At 37.7% G+C, this 8222-nt stretch overlaps 1 pseudogene; it reads left to right on the top strand.

The window, feature by feature from the left end:
* Window positions 1–308: 308 nt before the first annotated feature.
* Window positions 309–2954, top strand: LOC148791424 (uncharacterized; annotated as a pseudogene).
* The last annotated feature ends 5268 nt before the right edge of the window (window positions 2955–8222 follow it).

Below are 8222 nucleotides of genomic sequence, written 5' to 3' on the forward strand. Positions count from 1 at the left end.
TTAAATTTTGTTGTTAGGCACCAAAATAAAATCGAACACAACCCACTTTTAAATTTTCAATGGTCACGGACAATATGTCTCAATGATTTAACCCTTACTTTGTCAAAGACAAGTCTAGCTAACACTAGCCAGTTTGGGAGGGCTTCTACGTTGATTGATCTGCTTTGACTGAGTGGCTTTGGAGAAGTTATCAAAACAAGTTTCACTAGAAAGTTGGGTTCTCAGTTCAATGACATTATTTTTCGACTTTACGGGGTTTTCACTAAACACAATTTCCTAACTTTCAAGGAAGCCGCTGCGGGAAGAGAATGGGCCTCATGGTAAAAGAAGTTCTATTTTCCCAGGTAAAAGTTATCCACCTGGGAAGAGAATTTTATAAAAAGGATAATAGGACAACTTTACCAAAATATTAATTTTTTATGGATAAAAATGATATTTTATTATTTACCTGAAAAAAAAAATCAAAAGAATATGAATAAATTACAAAAATGTAAACGAACAAAGCCTAACAAGAAATCTTGCCCCGCTGCCCAAGATATCTTGGCTTAATTGTCCAATGCAAGCTCAGCGGCATCCAAGAAGCCCACAACTTGGATAGCCCATTATTAGATGTCCATAGACCATGAGAATGATCAGTTAAATCTAATCCAGAAACATCCAGATGGTTGAGTGGGCTTGGATATTAGTTGGTAGAGGTGCATATCCAATCCATTTACATTCTAGTCGGATCATAAAGGAAAATGTTAGGAATGTCAATCGAGCAGATTAATTATCAAGTAATCAACCGGGTTTGGTATGAGTCTAATGGGTTTGGCCCGTTTGAGTTGTGAAAATATCAATACATTTATGTCATTTAGAGATTACAATATCCAATTGATTTTTATTTTTTTATTAATGCTTTTTTGGGAGAACAACGGTTCAGCCCAGAGTCAGAATTTTTAAGCCTAAAGTACAGTTAGGGTGGGTGCCAGTTCGGAATTGATGCCAATTTACAAGTGGGCATTGATGTATAAAGTGAGGATTCTTAACATTTTGAAAGTTTATAAATCTGCGATGAAATTCTGAAATCTGAATTGGGTCTGTCCGTACTTTTCCATACTTTTCTTCATCATTTTATCATGCTCCACTTGGTGCCTTGACAGTTAACACTACTCCACCAGTCCACCTGGCCTGCTCTGTTCATGGTGGGCTGGCGATTGGTGCAACTCGGGTTGGGCGGAATTAGCAATTTACACTGGGGCTTGGGTCCAAACGTCGCGCCCATTTAATTTTTACAAAAATCCAACCCAAGCCCCCATGAAGTTGCACTCATAGCCTGGCCCGTTAACCGTTATTGACAATCTAGGTCGAATTCGGGTTAAGCCCAAAATGTACCATCTAACCTGATCCTTTGAGACCCCCAAAAATGTGTATATGATGAGATCCAAATCCATGTCCAGTCGAATTTTGCATCCGATCCTGTCATATTATTCTTCTATGAGTATGTCATCGTGAGCATCCAAATGCAATAAATACGGGTATAAACAAGGTTGAATTTCGGGTCTATCAGATCCGTTTTATGTCGAGATAAATCATAAAGTCCTATCTGGTTTTAACTTTGTTCTTAGGCACAAGTCCACAACCCATTTCTTCATAAAGGGACACATCCCCAAAATCCAAATGATTTTACAAGTAAAACACCTAGTTTTCCAGAACTTTGTTGATGTGAATAGTTGTTTCTTTGTCTTTCCACCAAACAAAATACGCAAATCAGTTCCTTAATCAATGTTTTTTACCGGCACTCCGCACCAACTCTGCCAGAATGTTTTCTAGACCCATTTTTCAAATCCATCTCTAACATTTCAAATTCCATGAAAGAATTCTCCTTCACGGTTTCTTACCTAATAAATTTTTGTGGGATCTCGTCAGAAAAAGCTCGTTCTGTTGCAAAGAAAGTTCATTTCGAAAACAACAAGAAACCAAATTCAGTGCTCAAATTCTTTGAAAACCAGGGATTCAGCAAAACCCAGATCCCATAAGCCGTTGCCAAGTGTCCATTACTACTCCTTGATAACCTAGTGAAATCCTCTGAGCCTATAATTCAGTTTCTTAGACTTAGACAGGTTGGGCTTTCAAGCCCCTACATACTAACATACTCTCTCTACAGAGCCTGGCATCCTCCAAAGACGATTAGAGAAGTGTATTATCCCTTCTTGGAACTTCATGAAAACTTCACTTCACACAGACAAAAATGTCTCATTTGCTGTTAACCACAATGCCTCGTGGATTCTCTGCTTTAATCCCCTAACAACGGTGGCACCCAAAATTGAAATCTTGCAAGGTCATGGTGTGCCTGATTTCAGTATCTCCAATTCGATCACGTTGTGTCTTAATAGACCAACGTAACTCTGAACAACATCCGGTTTAAAGAATTTGTCAAGGAGATTAAGGGAATGGATTTTCATCCCTCAAGCACGAGGTTTGTCAGAGCCGTAGCTATAAAATTAGGGTTGAGAAAGACTACATGGGATGTCAACCTTGGAGTTTTAAGAGTTTCTGTTGGTCAGACGATGAAATACTTTGCTCGTTCAGGAAGCAACCTACTTGCTTATCTATCTCCGAGGAGAACATTAGTGCTAAGTTGGATTTCTTCATGAATAAATTGAACCTGAAGCCTTCGGTTCTTTCCAAAAACCCCATAATATTTGGTCTTAGCTTGGAGAAGAGGGTTATTCCAAGATTATATGTAATGCAGATTCTGCTCTCAAAGGGACTCGTCAAGGAGTTTTGCCTTTTAAGTGTTTTAAAAATGTCTGATGTGAGATTTCGAAATAAGTTGGTCACTAGGTAAAAGGATCAACTAACAGATTTATCCAAGGTAAAATATGATCATCTTTGTTAATCACCAAGTGGTTTGCTACTTCAAAATTGTAGAATTTTCAACTTATAAATGAAGAGAGGTAATTCTTTTTCTTTCTTTATGCTTAATGATACTTTCTTAGCATGTTGGATTGATTTGAAGCATCAATTAGTTCAGTTTTGAAAATCAACAAGGTTGAGGGTGATTCGGAGAGTAATTGGCTGGTTCAAGGATGGATATGAGATTCCTTAGCTCTCTAACATCATGTTAGAGAAGCCAAGACTTAGCATCTACAGTGAATACATTGATCAGTTGGTTCTTGGATCTTTAAACTCTCTTGCAGACAACTTAGCTAAAGGGGGTGGAGAAGAGTAGAGTTTTATTAGGGTAGGTCTTTTCTGATACATCTGGGGTGAGGATGGAAGGTGAAACTAAAACAATGGAGAAATAGAAGAATTATAAAAACTAGCAATTACTCTTTGAGGGCCTTTTATGTAAGAAGACCCTGTGGTTTAGGTTGAATTAGATGTGCTTGGAATCTTATAACATTTTCATTTTCTTTTATCACCTGTTTCCTAGAGTGAGATTGTATACTTCATCACTTAACATTATCTTGTACTCTAGAAGGACCACATATTGGACATCTAACGAGTTCTGATTGACAACCAAAATCCTTTGGAACTTGATATGGAGTATAATGGCCTAAACTTTTACACTTGTTTTTATAACATAGTTATCCAAATTGTGAAAATTTTGAAGATTACTTCCCTAAAAAACTATAGTGGCTCTAAACTACCGATGTTTCCATATTTTATAGATTAAAATATATTTGTGTTGAATAACTTATGGCTAATGCGACTAATTTATCAAAGCTCAAATATGAAAGGTTTCAGCATGCAGTTCTTCAAAAAACATTAGTAAAAAATTTGACCAGTTCTGCTTATACAATGCACAATGTCATCATCATCATCATGCAAGCCTATCCCAAGTATATGGGGTTGCCTATCCATGTTTATGAGAGTTTGGCGAAAGTTCTAGTGCCAGCTACCAACCTGACACAACCCTCCTTTATCCAGGTTTGGGATTGGCAATGTAAGACAAGCTTACAATGGCAGAGTTAGAATATGATCTATAGAGAAAATTCCAATATAAGTTTTGATAGATCCCCATCCAATTTCCCCCATGGATAGGGGTGGCCACGAACTGTTCAAGCTCGGCTCGGCTCGGTCTAAACCAAGCTTCGAGCCTAATATATAGGCTCGTTTGCTAATCAGGCCGAGCTCAAGCTTAATAAAGCCCGGCTAGTGAGGCTTGCAAGCCTATGTCACCTCGGCTACTGAGGGAGACCTTGGCTTGGCACCTCGGCCACTGAGGGTGGCCTTAGCTCGTCACCTCGGCAACTAAGGGAGACCTCAGCTTGGCACCTTGGCTGCTAGGAAAACCTCAGCTTGGCACTTCAGCAGCTAAAGGAAACCTTGGCTTGGCACCTTGGCAACTGAGGGAGACCTCAGCTTGTTACCTCGACAACTGAGGGAGACCTCAACGTCACACTTCAGTAGCTAAGGGAGACCTGCAATCAAAGGTAGCCGAGCCGAGCTTGAACTTCTGAGCTTTCGACTCAAGCCGAGCCGAGCTCGAGCTCAAGTCACTAATTCGAATTGAGCTTGAGCTCAAGCCTAATAGTTTATGAGCAATTGGCTAGGCTCAAATCCACCCCTACCCATGGACATACCTCCGTGTGAGCATAAGAAATCCAATTATTCATCCGTTAGATTAAGTCATTAAACTCTTTTGCCCATCTTGGTTATTTTTGTTTTAAAAATGCATTACGCATATTGTCAAAGAATCCCTTAGATGAGAAGTGACGTAACTAAGGGTCTGTTTGGTTCAAGGGAATAGAAGCCTGGAATCGGAATTGGAATGGCCCATTCCCATTCCAAGTGTGGTTGACCGGAATGGGAATTCCATTCCCATTCTAGGCAGAATGGGAATCCACCATATGGGGGAATGGCCATTCCCGACCCCCCTAGGGAATTGGATTCCCATTCTGGTTTATAGTTTGATTTTTTTTTGTTTTTTACAAGAATACCCCCTTCATTCCCAACCCCAGTCAAACGAAGAGCCATCGCTGAACAGAGACTGTGAGCAGTGTAGAACTCCAAACCATCTGCCGTCGCCGAAACAACCTCTGGCAAGGTAAGACAACTGCTAAATCATTCTCCTCCTCCTCTTTCTCCTTCCAAATCAACCGCCCATGCTCTTATCTGGGATCTAATTGCTTTGGTTTCATATGTTATCCAATCTTCATAGAAGATGAATCATTTTCAACAAAGGTACATATTGTTTAAGATCCGTATAAAATGTACCATTATAGTCTTTTTCTTTTGCACAATAGCTGCACCATTATGCTTTGTGTTTTATTTGTTTATTCTTCTTTTCAAATTTAGCTTTGACATTGTTTTAGTCCTGACATAAAAAAATTGCATAATATTTTCTTGTTAAGTTGCAAATACTTGCATCAATTTTGTGTTGGAGATATTCAGAAAGTTGCAAAAATATGAGAAGTGTAGGAGAGTCCAGATGCCGGAGGTGGTTCTTTGAAACTAAGGATGACGTAGAGAATTTTATTAGGTTGGTTTGTAATGTTGTTGAGAAAGATGTGGTGGTCCTGGTGGAGCCATGGGTCTCTAGGGGTATAGGTTGGAAGAAGACTAAAATGGGATTCTTGGCAGCAGTGATTAATAATAGTAAATACAGAGATTCAAAAGGGGGTCAGCAATTGCACGGAGGTTGACAAGGGTACCTCAAAAAGCAATAGAGACAGAGGCCATAGTGTGACAAGGAGAAAGAATGTCCTATTGACTGGGTGCTTGTTGTTTCTTGATTCTCACCTAGCTTGTAATTGGATAGAGTTTGGTTTTGTCATTGTAGTTTTGTCATGATGTTAGGAGTTTTTGTCTAGAAGGTTGGATGTTTTCTTTTTTTCTCACTCTTGGGTGGTATTTATTATGCTTCTTGTTTACTTAGTTTCATCATTAATAAATTCTTTTAATTTATTTCAAAAATATTAGTATTCTCAGAAACCTACAAATGCTTATGTGCTTAACTTTAATCAAGACCAAGTTGTGCAGATTCATGACACTGATCACAAGCCTTTAGAGATCTAAGTTGTTGACTTACTTATTCAACTTGTACCATATGTTTTGGTTTTAGGTGAAGGAAATTCCATTATCTTGGATAGTGAGGCACCCATCAGTCTACTTCTATGCTTCCTATGTTTCCTAATAGAATATCTGTTACTTCCCGTCCACAAAAAAAAAGAAAGAAAAATCATTAGCTCAATCAGGAACTTGGATCAACAAACATGTGAGTTCTGATTTAATGTGTTTACTGATGCCATTAATCTGGAAACTGCTTCAAATGTTAGTAATATAGGCAGTTTAATAAATGTTGAAGCTGAAGCCAATGGCACCTAGAGGAAGGGGATGTAGAAAGATTAAGAAAGGAAAGGTGGATTCATCAGGGGGGTGAGAAGTCAGAGAGAAGGGAGAGTGCAAGCATGAAGGGAAGAGGCAGAAGGGGCAGCAGGAAGTAAAAATGTCAGAGATTGCAGAATCAGATGGCCTTGTGAGGTGGCTTGATGGGGGTAGATGATGTTTGTGATATTTTCTGGTGGTTCATGTTGGATGTGGTTATGCACATTAGTGTTTTGGTTTGCTGGGTATTCTGTTTGTTTTCCTTTGTTTTTGGCATGTTCCATGGTTGTTGTCTAGTGCTTCATGTATGGGACTAGGGTCGACAGGAAGTGGCTAATTTTTACTTTCACTCTTTTGTCTTGTTAGGTTTCTGGTATTTTGTTGTTTTCTTTTCTGCTAAGGCTGCATAACTCCTTTTAATACAATTTTGAATTTACTTTAAAAAAGGTTGAAGTCTTAGGCTCTTAGCATTGTCAGAGAATGTTAGAATATCAATAGATTTGACTTGCATAAGGTGGAGGTAGAAGGGGGCTCCAGTGCTACCATTGGGTTGCTCAATTCACTTTCTGCTTATCCTTACAATATCTCTTGATTTCAGTTTTCTAATTTGGCTAATAACCTTGCTGGCTTATTGACCTTGGTGCCAAAGGGTTGAGGGATTCTTTGTTCTGTTGCAATGTTGATTTTGTAGCCTGTGCATGGATCAATTATGTCAAATTAAGTGCAGGGAAAAAAATTCTAACTACATTTATATAAATTTAAGTTATCAATAGGGGGATGTTCTCTATTTGTGTCAAACATACAACTTCATAAGGAGTTATTGGAATGTGACATCTTTGTGGAATTATGACCATTAAAATTTACCTTATAACACATGTCAATTCCTTTATTAGGTATTGAGCCTTGTAATATGAAATGCTCTTGGTTTCTTTGGTAAACATCCAAAAACCTCTCTAGAGTGCATGTATGCAGTAATTATTGGCACTCATTATGTAGGAGAAATCCAGAAATGAAGGAAAATAATAACAAAACATGTCACATGACTCACAAAATTATCAATATTTTTGTCATTAAATGGTTGCAGGTTTCCTTTTTACTATAAATTTTTGAATGTTTAGGAAGCATAACCAAATGGTCAAGAATCAATGGACATGATGAATGTGTTGATGTTGGGAGTCTCCAAAAGAGTGGAATCGTAGACAAGCTTTTTTTTTCTGTTATTGCTTGAGCAGGTTTTGCTAGTGAACCCATTTTCTAGACCTACTAAGCTGAAGGTAAACTAAGTTGATAAGCTTTGTCTCGCTGAATGGCTTGACATGGGGAATAAAATGGTGTTTATTTGGTTGAGTAATGAGAGTATCTATGAAATTTATGACTTGTACAAGCTACTGAATTTTCCTGCCTGGTTCAAGTTTCTAAAAGTTATTTCGTGTACTACAAACATGGGTCTTACTCTCCCATGACATTACAAAAATTATAATTATGGCTTCCCAAGTTGATTTACAACAAATATTTTAACTGGTAAATATGTAGATATTTCATGTCAACGACATTTGTTAGTTCTAAACAACTTCTACTTCATGAACATGTTTCTAGGATTTACTTGTTGGTTCTAAAACAACTCTACATGATAGATAAAACTGTAGAAATCTCATGTTAGTTCTAAACAGCTTTCCTATTTCTAATTTAGTTAGGAATATATTTACTTGCCTTTAGTTATTTCCTATTTAGAATTTAGAAGATCATAGAAGAAATGTTGTTTCTTTTGTATCTTAAAATCAATATTCTTTTGTAATAACTAATAAGCACATTCAACACTATGAATCTGTAAATAAGGTTGAAACTTTTGAATGTTGAAAGAATACTATGTACAAAAGTGATAATTCCTCATGTTAGGATGTCCCCTA

This window comes from Nelumbo nucifera, chromosome 5 (genome assembly GCF_055504915.1).
Source record: "Nelumbo nucifera cultivar China Antique chromosome 5, China Antique-T2T, whole genome shotgun sequence".
Lineage (NCBI taxonomy): Eukaryota > Viridiplantae > Streptophyta > Magnoliopsida > Proteales > Nelumbonaceae > Nelumbo > Nelumbo nucifera.